Source organism: Oncorhynchus masou, chromosome 19 (genome assembly GCF_036934945.1).
Source record: "Oncorhynchus masou masou isolate Uvic2021 chromosome 19, UVic_Omas_1.1, whole genome shotgun sequence".
NCBI classification, from domain to species: domain Eukaryota; kingdom Metazoa; phylum Chordata; class Actinopteri; order Salmoniformes; family Salmonidae; genus Oncorhynchus; species Oncorhynchus masou.
The window spans coordinates 5,414,410-5,431,160 of NC_088230.1; the positions used below are offsets into that span (position 1 = coordinate 5,414,410).

General features: G+C 40.1%; 1 non-coding gene across 1 annotated transcript; it reads right to left on the reverse strand.

Moving 5' to 3' along the window:
- Window positions 1-15,248: 15,248 nt before the first annotated feature.
- On the reverse strand, window positions 15,249-15,331 carry trnal-uaa (transfer RNA leucine (anticodon UAA)). Its single transcript has one exon. It is a non-coding gene; the product is annotated as a tRNA-Leu (tRNA).
- Window positions 15,332-16,751: the final 1,420 nt, after the last annotated feature.

The window sequence follows — 16,751 nt, forward strand, 5'->3', positions numbered from 1 at the left end:
TCACAGGTAAATGTGACTGCTTCACGTGCCTTGATTATATTAAACAGTTACCAACATATTAAAGTAAAGCTGAAATATGTAACTTTTTTGGCCACCTGACCAAATTCAAATAGAATTCTCATTGAAGCAAATCTAAGAAGTGGTTGGTTTTTGAGCAATTTCTATGCTTCCTATTAATAATTTTTTTGTACACCATCTTCAAACAGCTGAAAATACAATTTCACAGCAATTTACATGACAATGATGATTCCCTACACTATACATTGCTTGATTTGTCACATAAACCAAAGTTCGGTGAACTATTCAAATTTTGCATATGGCAAACATCGCTTCATACAATTAAATTCTTCCACCAGAAAATATAGCCCAGACAAAATCTGGTTGTTAGCTCTGTTGGTCATGTTGTGGCAGACGGGTTGGTTGTTTAGCCATTTGTACACTGTAAATTGACCACAAGGAGCCCAAACAGCTTGCTAGTTAACATTAGTTAAAACAAACCAATGGGGGTTAGCTAGTTAGCTTGGTTAAAAGTTATCATATGTGCCTTTTTCTGCAGATTATTCCATGCATTGTTCTGTTTGTGTATCACAACGTTAGATGTTGAACATAGGTACTAGCTAGCCACCCAGCTTGCTAACGTTAGCTAGCTACATTAGCTAGATATCTAGCTAGGTTAAGTAACATTTGAACATTGATAGCTCCTGAAAGTTAGCTACCTAGCCAGTTATTTAGCTAGCTATTTATGACTATTCCAGAAATATAAATAATCTGGCTATGCATTGTCTTGATCTGGCTATCTAGTTAATGTTATTAACCAGAGATACATTCAGGTCTTACCTAGCTACGATTCTTAGCTAGATGTCTAATGCTAGCTGTAAACAGCCGAGTTGACTTCCTATTTTAAAAGGCCTTGATGAGTAGAATAACTAGCTAATTAATGTTATTATTTGAAACCATCTAGTCCATTTAAACACCTATAATTTACAAAGCTTTATTTGTTTCTGGCAGTCATACCTGATATGATGTAAAAAAAAACTAAAAAAAAAACAGTCTACATCAAGGATATCCACCTGTAATCCACCAACACATTTGAAAATACAGTACAACCCCAATTAAGTACAGAATATTTTTTTTTACAGTTACCCTTTGCTCAATATTGTAATATTGCAATTACAAGATGTTCTACTGGAAACTTGCCTATATACTGCATATATAAGTGGGTGTGTGTAACAATGTGTATATCTCCCGCAAATGTAACACCCCTAGATGCGATCCCTGCTTTGAGAAGGGTCTGGAGGAGGTGACCCGCTGCATAGAGGAGATGGATTCTATCTTTGACCAATCCCAGGAGGAGGAGAGGAAGAGGATCAGCAATGATCCACAATGAACGTCATCAACAATGAGAGGATGGCTACACTTGCAGTCAGACTGTTACAAGGAGGGTGTGTAGAGATTGGGTGGTTTTTCTTTATCACATCTCTCAAGGATACTTTCTGTCATGCCCTGATCTCTCATTTCCCCTTTCTCCCTCCCATTTCTATCCTTCTCTTTCCCCCTTTTCTCCCTCTCTCCTCTCTTCCAGTGTGAAGACTGTGCATAATGAGCTCCACAATGCACTCATGGCCATCAATGAGCGAGACAAACTGTGCTGATGGAAGAATACCCACAGACCAGCCTCAGTTCCAGGTGCAACACACACATGGCGGGCTAATGGCAGTTAATGGGGCCTAATGGAGTGTACTCTAATATGGGATGATTCCAGCCCCTATGTTAGTTTGTCTAATGTCGTGAACAGTGTTTCAAACTCATGTAGCAGACTTTATGACAGTAGTGTATGTTACAAATATGTGAATATTATTAGAAACTACTGGAGGGAAATATAAAAGACCGGTCTGCTTTGTTGTTCAATGGAGTCCAATAAAATCTTTCTTTCAGCAGTAGCACCCAGAAAATAAAATATTTTTAAAATTAAAAAATTTTAATTAAAATCTTGGATATCAACCCAGCAGATTATACAATTTGCTTCAGTTTTGTCTTCACATTCTGTAATTGGTTTGCAGGGCGACGTCAGCTGACTTAGGCTACATTAACTGCAGCAGTATATTTGATCTGGGCTTGTGACTGCACCAGCAGTGCAAGCCTTTCTCTATGCTATGTGTGAGTGAAGTTCATAAAAACTGAAAGTAGGTCTTTGCATCTTAGAAATAGTTTTCACATACACATTTTATATGTCTGAACTCAGAATCAAATAGGCTTCCCCAAAAGAACATGGTGGAACGTTTATTTTGTTTTTATTTTGTTTGGTGATTTTGTGTTTAAATGTGTTTAAATGTGTTTTATGTGGCAAAATACCTCCCTGCACATTCTCACTGAAAAAGCTGCAGATTAGGAGCAACGCGCAGAGGGGTGTGTGTGTCTGTTCGTGTGTCCTCAATTTCTTTGTAACATCATCTTTGAAATGCAAGAGAAAGACCATAATGTATTATTCCAGCCCAGGCGCAATTTAGATTTTGGCCACTAGATGGCAGCAGTGTATGTGCAAAGTATTATCTGATCCAATGAATGTTGCATTTCTGATCAAAATGTTGTATCAAGACTGTATAAATGTGCCCAATTTGTTTATTAATACATTTCCAAGTTCTTAACTGTATACTCTCCTCAAACAATAGCATGGTATTCCTTCACTGTAATAGCTACTGTAAATTGGATTGTGCAGTTAGATTAACAAGATTTTAAGCTTTCTGCCAATATCAGACATGTCTATGTCCTGGGAATTGTTTTTGTTACTTACATTACTTCAATACTTACATCACATTATGTTACATTAGCTCAACCATCCCACGGGGACCCCCCCGATCCTGTAGAGGCTATTAGATTTACTTTGACTGTCCCATGTGTAAAATTTCCACAACAATTTGGCATCAGGATTATTGAATCTGTCTGCGGAGCTATCCGGTGGGGGTCAGCGAGGAAAACAGGTGGCGTATTTTATGAAGCGTGAGGGAAATTCTCATCTGACCAAAAGAGGACGAGGACCCACGCAGACCAGACACTCACTGTGAGCTGCCCATGAGGAGACACATCATCCGTGAACAATTGAGGGACATGTCTTCTCAATTTCAGTAAGTCAATTAAATTAATTGGTATAAAAAATAAATGATAAAACCAATAAAATTAAGTCAAGTAACGCATAAAATGGTATCCATAGTCTTATGAGAAGACTAGAGTGAGGGCGTAACGGTACCATGGAAAACCCTGGTGACAGCTATCTGTAGGCATTTATAAGAGAAGTGTCTTCGTGGTCTGCAGCCTTCGGAAAGTATTCAGACCCCTTTACTTTTTCCACATTTTGTTATGTTACAGGCTTATTCTAAAATGCATTGAATGCTATTTTCAGGTCTCTCCAAAGACGTTCGATCAGGTTCAGGTCAAATCAAACTTTATTTGTCACATGCGCCGAAAACCACAGGGTCAGAACTTGCAGTAAAATGCTTACTTCTAAGCCCTTAATTAACCAACAATGCAGTTCAAGAAATAGTTAAGAAAATATTTCCGAAATAAACTAAAGTAAAGAAATCAAATAAAGTCAATGTGCAGGGATAAAGGTTAGTCCAGGTAATTTTTGAGGTGACTATACATAGACAACAAACAGCGAGTAGCAGCAGTGTAAAAACAATGGGTGGGGGGGGTTCAGCAGTCTTATGTCTTGGGTGTAGAAGCTGTTAAGTAGCCTTTTGAAACCGGTACTGTTTGCCTTGTGGTAGCAGAGAGAACAGTCTATGACTTGGTGATGGCATTCCTCTGACACCGCCTAGTATGTAGGTCCTGGATGGCAGGACGCTTGGCCCCAGTGATGCAGTGGGCCATACGAACTACCCTCTGTAGCGTCTTATGTTCGGATGCTGAGCAGTTGCCATACCAGGCGGTGATGCAAAGGGTCAGGATGCTTTTGTTGGTGCAAGTGAATAACTTTTTGAGGATCTGGGGTCCCATGCCAAATCTTTTTAGTCTTGTGTCCTCTTCACAACTTTCTTGGTGTGCCTGGACCATGATAGTTTGTTGGTGATGTGGACACCAAGAATCTTAACTCACAACCCGATCCACTACAGCCCCGTCAATGTGAATGGGGGGGTGTTCAGCTATCCTTTTTCTGTTGTCCATGAGCATCTTCTTTGTCTTGCTCACATTGAGGGAGAGGTTGTTGTCCTGGCACCAAACTGCCAGGTCTCTGACATCTCCCTGTAGGCTGTCTCATCTTTGTCTGAGATCAGGCCTACCACCGTTGTCATCAGCAAAATTAATGATGTTGAAGTCGTGCTTGGCCACACAGTCGTGGGTGAACAGGGAGTACAGGAGGGGACTAATCATGCACCCCCATGTTGAGGATCAGTGTGCCAGATGTGTTGTTGCCTACCCTTATCACATGGGGAGGTTACCTCCACTTTCTTGGGCACAGAGACTATGGTGGTCTGCTTGAAACATGTAGGGAATTACAGACTCGGTCAGGGAAAGGTTGAAAATGTCAGTGAAGACACTTGCCAGCTGGTCCACGCATACTGTGAGTACACATACTGGTAATCCATTTGCCTCCCGCAGCTTATGAACGTTGACCTAGTTAAAGGTCTTGCTCACATCGGCCTATGGAGAGTGTAATCACACAGTCGTCCAGAACAGCTGGTTCTCTCATTCATGCTTCAATGTTGCTTGCCTCGAAGGGAGCATAAAAAGCATTTAGTTAATCTGGTAGGCTCGTGTCACTGGGCAGCCCGCGGCTGGGTTTCCCTTTGTTCTTCGTAATAGTTTGTAAGCCCTGCCACATCCGACGAGCATCAGAGCCGGTGTAGTAGGATTCAATCTTAGTCCTGTGTTGATGATATGCCTGTTTGATTGTTTGTCTGAAGGCATAGCAGGATTTCTTATAAGCGTCCGGATTAGTGTCCCGCTCCTTGAAAGCGGCAGCTCTAGCCTTTAGCTCGGAGCAGATGTTGCCTGTAATCCATGGCTTCTGGTTGGGATATGTACGTACAGTCACTGTGGGAACGATGTCGTCAATGCACTTATTGATGAAGCTAATGATTAAGGTGGTATACTCCTCAATGCCATTGGATGAATCCCAGAACATATTCCAGTCTGTGCTAACAAAACAATCCTGTAGCGTAGCATCTGTTTCATCTGACCACTTCCGTATTGAGCGAGTCACTGGTACTTCCTGCTTACTTTTTGCTTGTAAGCAGGAATCAGGAGGATAGAATTATGGTCAGATTTGCTAAATGTAGGGTGAGGGAGAGCTTGTGTGTGGAATAAAGGTGAGTCTTTTTTGGTTGCTCTGGTTGCATGTGACGTGCTGGTAGAAATGAGGTAAAATGGATTTAAGTTTGCCTGCATTAAGTCCACGGCCACTCGGAGCACCAAATCTGGTTCGCTTATGGCCTTATATAGCTTGTTGAGTGCGGTGTTAGTGCCAGCATCGGTTTGTGATGGTAAATAGACCGCTACGAAGAATATAGATAAACTCTCTTGGTAGATAGTGTGGTCTACAGCTTATCATGAGGTACTCTACCTTAGAAGAGCAATACCTCAATACCTTAATATTAGACATTGACAAATAGACACACACCCCCACCCCTCGGACGCAGTTGTTCTGTCCTGCCGATGCATGGAACACCCAGCCAACTGTATATTATCCATGTCATCGTTCAGTCATGTCACTGTGAAACATAAGATATTACAGTTTTTATTGTCCCATATATGTCTATCTGTATATATTCTGTTTACTTTGGTCAGCACCATTTCATCAGGTTAAATTCCCCGTACATGTAAATGTACATGACAAATGAAAGTGATTCTGATTCTAATCTAAATGTTTAATCTCAAAAGATGAGGTGTCTGTCACATTTACTCAGGAGACAAAAGTTAAAACAACCTATGGATTGCAGTATGGACATGTCTTGTCCTTAGCTCGGGTTGTAAACCATGCCTGGCCAGACATCTGAGGACAGCTACATGATACCACCGCTAATCAAACAGACAAGCAATGTCTCCATTGACCTACACACACCAGCGCATGCACGTGAGCAATCCAGTCTCTCAGGTAGGTAATATGATTGCACTTCCAAAATTAAAAATAACAGTCAACCCTTGCCCTCCAAAGCAGACAGGGACATAATCATCTTGAATTTCTCTCCACCACAAAATACTATTATAGAACAAGCTTGCAAAACAGTCTCCTCAGCCATGGAGAGAATGCCCACTCCTTCTCTCAAAGCTACACAATCTCATCAATATTTGTTTTGTCTTTAATTCTAATCAGATTTATTAGGGTCAATTAAATAAATGATTCCTCAGACCTTGGATATTGTTGATGTTTTGTTTTATAAAATTCCCACAAACAAATAATTACATTTAAATTGGATAAAAACAAGCAGATATTGTTGTTGTGTTCCTATTCCATCTGGATGAGATCTGCAATCAACAAGTCATGTCTTGTTGGATCTTATTCTCTGTAGGTTCCTGTGGTACCAGATATCATTTCCCACTGCTGTGACTTTGACCTATCCCAGGCTCCAGCACAGTGTTAATCTAATTCACTCCTTCCTTCCAACCATTACTGCAATGACCTTATACCTAAACAGCCCTGCCCACAATAACTATGTCTCACCGATCTTAAAATGACTTGAAAATTGTAAGCAGCATGGTTATAATGAAGAAGCATGATGGTGGCTCCCCAGATCTATACTTTAGTCAGCTATGTATTTTTTACTCCATACTGAACACACCTATGTGGCAAATCTGAATGGCAGAGTCTGCAAAAGCATCAACTGTGAATCAGGCCCCTCAGGCCGTCGGCTGTTTGTCTGTATCTCTCCAGTTAGTCACCAGTCACTGGTCTTTAATAATCTTGTGGTCAGAAGAGGCTTCATCCACATGAGCCTAGGTTCATTTTAAGACTTTAACTCTGGGTCAACATATTTCACACTGTACCGCTATAAAGGTATTACAGGGACAATGTGCACAGGCTGAACGTAAATGTCTAAGACTGGGAACCTCAGTTATCATCGTGGGACTGACTAGGGGAGCTCAAGTCTTCAGGTGCCAGGCAAGGTTAATCATCACTTGAGTAACCACCTCTCTCCTAGCTGTATGGTTGGCCCAAAGCAGGCAGAGTCTTGGCCAGTGTTCTCTTCACACATCCTCTGTATGGCATAGCAGAGGAATGACAAGCTCTAAACAATGTCACAGGCCAGTGCTACACCATGCTAATGCTAACAACCACCAAGTGCTTACACATAAATAAGATAGCACTCTGTCTCATTGTCATAGGTTCACATAAAACCCCATATACTGTAATGCTAGAATTGTTGGAGAAATGAATAACTTCTCCAACTGGTGTATAAACAAAGTGTGTTATATTGGGACATTTTATAATGACCGGACATAGCAACCTAATTCCTGCACACTCTTACATCACAAGCCAGAAGGCTTTGCAGAAACGTGACAAGCCCGTCTATTTAGCCTACTTCCTTTCACATACTTCCATGATGATATAGCATGGCATACGACGCCTCAGACTCGTTGGCGATCTTGCACACCAGGTCAATCTCTGCCCTAGTATTTGTCTTGTGGAGTAACCAAGAATACCGTAACCTGAGAGGCAATCAGAGGAACAAACGTAGCGCAAAGAATGGTGTGGTGTGACACAGCCATTGGGACACATGATGTATTTAAATGAGAGGGCAACCTTGAGGTATTTAAAGCTTGAATCCTTCATTGAAACAAAGCCACCTCCCCGCCTTTCTTTTGGTAAAAAGCTGAGGGATGGACCTGGAGAAATGTAACCACACTCTAATAGCTGCTGACAGGCCACAGTTCCTGTGTAAACTCCTCAGTTACACTGACAGACTAATGCTAGGTCAAACAAATTCAGCTCTCTAAACACTGACCTCAACTACATTACGCAAGTGTGTGGTCACGGACGCTCATGTGTTTGCGTATCTTTGTCGCAAACTGATCTAAATTCTAAGACCATACATGTTGTGACTGCATAAATGCATTGCATGCTTTTAAGAAATATGGGGTCAGAGAGAGAGAGAGGAAGAGACCCAGTCCAGCTGAGGATACAGCTGTTGAGCTGCTCAGACTGAAATTCTTACTTGAAGATGTTGAGAGCCACGACCACAAGGACTCCAAACAGGTGGGCTATATGGATCTGCTTCTTCAGGTTACTGATGGAGCCCTCCGCCACCATACTCAGGTTCTACCATACTCAGGTTCTACGATACAAAAGGGAAAGAGACAGAGAGAGAGATAGAGATTCATTCCAACCTAATGGAAACATAGTAAGTCAATGTGAAACTCAATGCTAAATGTAAATTAAATTCATCATGGTCAGAAGTGCAGTGGTGTTGGATGTCAGGCACAGAGAATGGGTAGGTATTCATCTGTATCATTTCAACAAGGGGAAGCTAACTACCTGATTACACTGATTACAAGAAGCTTGACCAATGACTCAGGACTTCTTACTCATACAGTATGACACGGTGTGTGTGTTTGTAGGCAAGAGATGGCTATTCTCCCCCGCCCTTCTGCTTCTCGTCACAGCCCTCACATTTAACTTAGCTAACCCACTTCATTATTTGCTCAGCTGAGGAGCTGTCTGAGAGGGCAGTGATTTAAACCAGGAGTGGGGTTTCGAACATACACCCCAACCTCCTTCGTCTCCATTTAACCCCCCTCCTTGACTGGAGACCCAGGCCAAGGTTCTATTTGCCCTGTGTCCTGACGTGGCCCTTTTTGGGTATAGCTAGTGGCTTCCCTCTCTCTCTCTCTCCTACACCCGGGTTCTGTTATCTCAGGTCGTAAATTCACGGAGGAGATGCTCTCCCCCTGGCCATGCAGAATGAGACACATAGAGAGAACAAAGGATTTCACATGGTGAACTCCTAAATTCTCAAAATGTCTTGTGAGAAGGTGGGGATTGTCCGTGGACACTTAAGGGATGGGTATGATGAGTGTGCTTCATTCAATTGGTGACCTCTGAGAGGACAGGAAACACACATGACTATATCTCTGAATATGTACATGTCTCAATTATGGGGTTTGCAATTTGTTGTATGAAATGAATTAGTAAAGATATGTCTTTGTGAAGAACTCTTTGTGAAATGATGAAATATAATGTTAATATTTAAATGTGTAAGAATTGCATTCTCTATTAAAGTTGAACTAAGTCTTTGGTCCGCCCCTGTGAGCACAGACATGATCTGGCGTCATGGAACAGCCCTTTTCTACTGTTATAAATAAACCACCTCCGGAGGAAATCCTCTTCAGACCCCGCATACCTCGATGGACACCGATGGGGCACAGGTTGAGTTTAGACCACAAAAACCTCAGCATAAGCTAAGGTTGGTATGGTTGTTGAATTCCTAACCATACCACATGGAGCAATGGCTACACAGGTGGAAATGGGATCAATAGTCTCAGAGTTGAACTGACGGAATAAGAGCAAATCTTAGATACTAATTACTAGTCTGCAGCGAGAAATTATGTCAACCTGGGATCCGAAGACCGGCAACCGCCGAAACTATGAGAACATTTCTGAATAGTACTCTGAAGTAATCATGAAAGACTGATCTTCAGAGAGAGACGCTCGCATGAACTCTCCAACAGACAGACGGACGATTCCAAAAGAGATCACGACGACACACTGAGCGTAAATGAGCGTAAATATATAATTCCCGAATGAGTAAGCGTTCATGTGCAAAAGATTAGCATTTCAATGAATATAATTATCAACTGTGTAGTGATTCCTTCTTTGTCAGTCCACACCCACTTGCCTTTGTCCACCAAGCCGTCATATCGGCTTAGCCCACTAGGGAACCTCCCCTATTATTTTTTTAGTATCATATCTACTGTGTTGTTTGTTTATGCATTTCTGTGATTATTTAGTTAGTAAATCAATTATTATGACAATTGGTGTGTATGGATGATTCATGTATGGATGATTCAAAGTTCATAGCTGGGTTTGTGCAGATAACCAACAATTAACAACGTTCGGAATGAGACTAACGTGAGTTAAAGAATAATTAATTAATTAGGAGACAAATTGATAAGATATGAAAATATCTGAAGAGGTATATAAGGAAAAATCTAACTTTGTAATCTGAAGTTTTTCATTGGTGCCTCGATTTCCTAGTTAAGGACATTTACATGATTAGTTTAATCACGTAGTAATAACCACAGAGAATGTATTTGATAAAATAACAGACTTCACTTTAATGATGCCAAAGACACGACACCTGCTAATCAAATGATTACTTCAAATCATGTTAGAGAGGAGGGAGCGAAAGAGAGATAAGAGAATGAGGCCCAAGGGGGCGGCTTTTATTTATTAGGTTACACATGAGCCTACGCCTAAGGCGACAACTAGTCTCACTGAAGTGCGACACAATAGAAATACATTACAGAAAAAAGACTTTACATACATTTAAAAATATTAACATGTGTGTTAGCTATGTTAATTGTGAGGTCTGTAATGAGAAGCAGAAGGGCTGGGGAGTCTCTCCCCCTCGCCCTCCCCGAGTATGGTGGCGGAGGACTGCATTGGTAACCTCAAAAACCAGATCCATATAGCCCATCTGTTTGGAGCCCTTGTGGTCATGGCTCTTATCGTCTTCAAATAAGAATTCCAGTCTCTTTCAGTCTGAGCAGCTCAACAGCTCTAGCCTCAGCTGGCCTGGGTCTCTGCTTCTCTTTGACCCCAGATTGTATACAAGTATGTATTGCAGACATAAACACACACAGAGTCTTGTATAAATAATCTTGTGGGGACACACAATTCAGTCACATTCAAAACCCCTAACCCTAAACCTAATTGACCTTGTGGGGACTAATAAAAGGACCCCGTTTGGTCAAATTTGTGTTAGTTTAGTCTTGTTGGGACTTCTGGTCCTTCTGGCACCTGAGCTCAATTTCGAGTCTCATAGCAAACGGTCTGAATACTTATTCTAAAAAATACATACCTTACTTACAAAACTATTCTCCTTAATGTTGTTACGTCACAGCCTTAATCTAAAAATACACATCTTATTTACATAAGGCTGTAACATAACAACATTTTGAAAAAGTCAAGGAGTCTGAATAATTTCCAAATGCACTGTAGATTTTAACAGATGGACCCACAGTGTTAATATACTGTAAATAGTGAAGAGAACAGGTCCCAAAATCGACCCCTGTGGTGCCTCCTTTATGTATTTCAAGAAATTCAGACTTAACCCCATGAATCACGATGTCCTGATTTCTGTCACTAAGATAATCATGAAACCATGAGCAGGAGTTAGAACTCTGGTCTATCGTAGACAACTTATTCAATAAAATAGCATGATCAACAGTATCAAACCCAGCGAGCAATGAGAAATCGGCCCAGAAGCAGCACCCCAGAACTGATTGAATCAGCCTGGAATCGGGTGTCGGACTGGGCCCGGGATCAAAATGAATGACTGCCCAGAATCGGCCCAAGTACATCGGGCCGTTTCCATTTATTGGAATTCAGCCGACTTTGACGGGATCTTACTGGAATCCCCCCAGAAGCAGCCCGATGCAAATTTTAATAAATGAATACAAAATTAACCAAAGAGAGAAAGGAGAGGAGAGAAGGGTCTGGAGTCAACATCAGAGTTATAGATGGGAAGTAGTATACGTTAAAAGGTACACTATGAAGAAATCTCTCCGCCATTTACTGGTTGATAAAATTCAAATAGTTCGCCTAATATCAGTTTATTTGAAAAAACAAGAAAGTATAGTGGAGAGAATCATTATACCATCAAAACTGCAGTGAAATATCTTTTCCATAAATAAACATTCTATTTTCAGCTGGTGTACAAAACTGAAAGTAAAAGACGCAAAAATGAAACTGCACAGGAAGCATACAAAAAATGAACATAGAACAGCTCAACCACTTCTTAGACTTAATTTCAATGACAATGACAGATCTTTTATGTGGATTTGGTCAGGTCCCCCCAAAAATAAATATATTGCAGTTTTAAGAATAGGGAAGGGCATAATGAGTCATCGAGTATCTTTAACCAAAAATATATTTTTTTTCAAATACTGTAAAACTATATTTTTGTCTTGAGGAATACATTAATTTTCTTTGGCTCTAGTGTTCCATTTGTACATGTGCATTTGCGGGGCACAACAAAAAAGAAGCCAAGCATCACACAGTTCTTCTCCCTAGATTCCCTTTCCCCTCTGTGTCTCACTCCCTCAACTGCATTAGGACTTTTCCCTCTAACACACCCGTGCTGAGCACACACACTAGCAAAACGTGGCGGACTGGCCGTAGGGACATTTCCCGGTGGCCTGAGGGTCGTTTTGGCCTGCTGTGAATAATCAACTTGACCAGCAATAATATAGCAAGCAGGAATAAGTTGATGGAGAATCCACGCATCAGGTGCGACTCTCCATCTCTCGCTGCAGTGTCCCTGAGGGTGAAATCAAAGTTAATTTGTCACATTCACCAAATAAAACAGGTGTAGACCTTACAGTGAAATACTTACTTACAGGCCCTAACCAACAGTGAAATGTTTAAGAAAAAATTTGGTATTAGGTGAACAATAGATAAGGAAATAAAGAACAACGGTAAAAAGACAGTGAATAATAACAGTAGCGAGGCTATATACAGTAGCGAGGCTATATACATAAAGTGACTATGCATATATGATAAACAGAGAGCAGCGGTAGCGTAAATGAGGGGTTGGGACGGACACAAACACACACAATGCAAATAGTCCGGGTAGCCATTTGATTAAATGTTGGGTGGACAAAATGTAAATAGTCCGGGTAGCCACCTGTTCAGGAGTCTTATGGCTTGGGGGTAAAAGCTGTTGAGAAGCCTTTTGGTCCTAGACTTGGCACTCCGGTACCACTTGCCATGCGGTAGTAGAGAGAACAGTCTTTGACTGGGGTTGGTGGGGTCTTTTACAATTTTCAGGGCCTTCCTCTGACATATGGTATAGAGGTACAGTGATGTACTGGGCCATACCCCCTACCCTCTGTAGTGCCTTGTAGTCGGAGGCCTTGCAGTTGCCGTACCAGGCAGTGATGCAAGCAGTCAGAGAGCGTCCTATTGCAGCTGTAGAACCTTTTGAGGATCTGAGGACCCATTCCAAATATTTTTATTTTCCTGATGGGCAACAGGCTTTGTCGTGCAACCATCTACCTGCTTCACTACCGATAACATTTTAGACAAGTTGCACGGTGAAATGGACAGTCAGAAAAAGGAAAGGTAGGGCAGAGAGGGGGAGAATAAAAAAGAGAATGGCCCTTGCCACAGATACAGCTACAGTTGAAGTTGGAGGTTTACATACACTTAGGTTGGAGTCATTGAAACTCGTTTTTCAAGCACTCCAAAAATGTCTTGTTAAAACCTCTTTGGGCTAGGGGGCAGTATTTTCATCAGGATGAAAAGTGTGCCCAAGGTAAATGGCCTGTTACTCTGGCCCAAGCTAGGATATGCATATTGGTATCATTGGATAGAAAACACTCTGAAGTTTCTAAAAATGTTAAAATAATGTCTGTGAGTATAACAGAACTGATTTGGCAGGCGAAACCCCAAGCACAATCCATCCAGGGAAAATATTATTTTAGTTCATTGTGTTTTCCAATGCTTTTCTATGGGAAAAGATGTTAACAGTCTTTAGAAATTGTTCGATGTTTTTCTTTTGAGAAATTAAGAAGTAGTCCTATTCTTTCCATGTGTCACTCAAACAGACTGAAGTCTTTTGGTGCGTGTGAACAGGAGCATGCTCCTCGTTATTTTTCTCCGGTTTTGGAAACAGTGTATCCCGTTTTAAATTTTAGCGATTATTTACATTTTAGGGTAACAGAGGTTGGATTAGAAACGTTGTTTGAAATGTTGTTTGAAACGCGCCAAATAAATGGACATTTTGGGGATATAAAGAAGGAATTTATTGAACAAAACAATCATTCATTTAAAAAATTCAGTCTCTCGATGTGCAAAACTGATAGAGACATACCCCAAGCGACTTACAGCTGTAATCGCAGCAAAAGGTGGCGCTGCAAAGTATTAACTTAAGGTGGCTGAATAATTTTGCACGCTCAATTTTTCAGTTTTTGATTTGTTAAAAAAGTTTGAAATATCCAATAAATGTCGTTCCACTTCATGATTGTGTCCCACTTGTTGTTGATTCTTCACAAAAAAATACAGTTTTATATCTTTATGTTTGAAGCCTGAAATGTGGCAAAAGGTCGCAAAGTTCAAGGCCAAATACTTTCGCAAGGCACTGTAGGCTATAGGCAGCTGACATGTCACCATTAGGCTACATGCTAAAACATGCATGAAATTAGTCAACATTTGATATTAAATGTTGACTACACTGGCAGCAGTATCTGTATCAGGTCTTGCACTATGTTTTACATAATGCCATGTATTTACAAAGCTACTAGTTAATACAATGTTTACAGTTATTTTATTACTGTGTAATTACATAGATATATGGAAACCTATCATAAAGTATTTACTGTCTGAGATATATAATACTGCTTTAATTCTTGTAATGTAAATTATGTTGTGCCCTTGGCCTGAAAATGATGTAATTGAATGGGCATGTATTGCAGGCCTACTCATAAAGGAGTTCTAATGACCCCTTGTGTCCAAAAGAGGACATTGCCCTGTCATTTAATCACTGATGAAAAAATATATAACTTTATTCTAAACACAGATCTAGCATGAATGAAGCTCAGGAGTAAAATAGTAATAGTCAAGTGCACGTTCTGTATTTCAACAATAAGTACACTCTACACGTTTTTTGTGAACATAACTCATTGCTATTACAACATTATTATATCGGAGTTAATCAAGACAATACATTACATTGGCCAGTAGGAGGTAGCCATATACCCTTTATCATTTGACAAAAACGAGAAATAAACAGTAATACAATATATTAAACTGCTTCTTATATGACATAAAGGTGTTACAATAATAGTAGCCCTACTATCAGACATGATTTTGCGATCTAACACACTGATAATGGTGCCGGATTACGTTGCAACATTCTAGTTTCGTTTATTGCTACAAATTGAATGCAGCATGTTACAAGCAATACACTACGTTGTGGAGAGCATCGGCATACAATACAAACCCTTCAATTGAATAACAATGCCGCATATGTTTGTATTCATGAAAGATGGAAATGGGTCTAATTTCACGGAATTCCTTGAGAAAAATATTCTACCAGGAGTGGGGTTCGAACCCACGCGGACACATGTCCATTGGATCTTAAGTCCAACGCCTTAACCACTCGGCCATCCTGGTATGTACAACAATTTGTCATGACATTTTGATCTATAAACCTGAGACTGAACAATTTTTACAACGGCGATAGTGGCATGTACGCGAAAATGCACAGTAATATTTCCATATTCACTGTAAACACTTTACTTTGCTTATCTTAATCGTCAAGGTCAAAAACGAATTAAGCATACGCCTATTAAAATACCCTAGTTGTGTTAGAATACCCATACTAACATACTGTATAATACATTCTTAATAAGGAACGTCATATACTACCTACTATATACTAATACATAATTTTAGTATACCATAAATGAACGGTATTCTTTCAACTGAGAGTACATTTTGTTTTGTTTACGTTTTAATAAGTCTAAATAGTTTTCCAAATCAGATAACAAATTAGGAAAAGGGGCTTTTTCTTCATAAATGTTGATTCGTGTATGAAACATTTTCCTAATAACACAAAGAGATGCAATAACATACGTTCAATTGTGAAATCAGTATAGTAAAATAATATGTTAAACTTTGATATTTCCATGGTTGTATGCATTTTGTTGCAAAGATATAGTATTACATCAGTCCAGAACACTATGTGAACAAATTATTATTTTACAATGACAGGGTTCAGGGGCAAAATTACAGAATTTTACATTGTCAGCTCAGGGTTTCAATCCAGCAAACTTTCAGTTAGTGGCCCAATGCTCTAACCACCAGGCTATCTGCCACCCCAATATATTCAGTTTATAGTTCACAAAAACTGCATTTACTGGTACCATCAGGTCTATATTTAGAAATCAAACTATTTCACGGATAGAATTTAAGGATAATCTTATTGTGCAGCAGAGATGAGGATGGTGGAATTGTGTGTCTTCACAAAAAAGTAACTTTGTTATGTTAGATTTGTTAGAAAAACAACTCAGATTCAAATTGTGTAGTTGTACTTTTTTGGGGTGGAAGGAAATATGGGCATTTCAAATTTGATTGAAATGTCTAACTTGCCAGCTACTTCCAAACACCTCACACTGACCATTTCACTTGCCCTAGCAGAGCTGGTTAGTCTGTTTTCATGTAACCCAGAGAGTTGTTGACTGTAACGGTGCTGCTTAATTTAATTCCTTTTTTTTTGCCAACGTTTACTGACACTGGCCATATTCAACGGGTGTTGAGCGTTTGTAAATGAATCTGTTATTCTTCGCTCTGAAATGAATCGGAGTGGAAGGAAATACGGGCATTTCACATATCAGTTTGCAAACAGTGTATATATATATATATATATATATATATACAGAGTGGGGTGAAAAGGTATTTAGTCAGCCACCAATTGTGCAACTTCTCCCACTTAAAAAGATGAGAGAGGCCTGTAATTTTCATCATAGGTACACTTCAACTATGACAGACAAAATGAGAAAAAAATAAGTATTTGGTCACCTACAAACAAGCA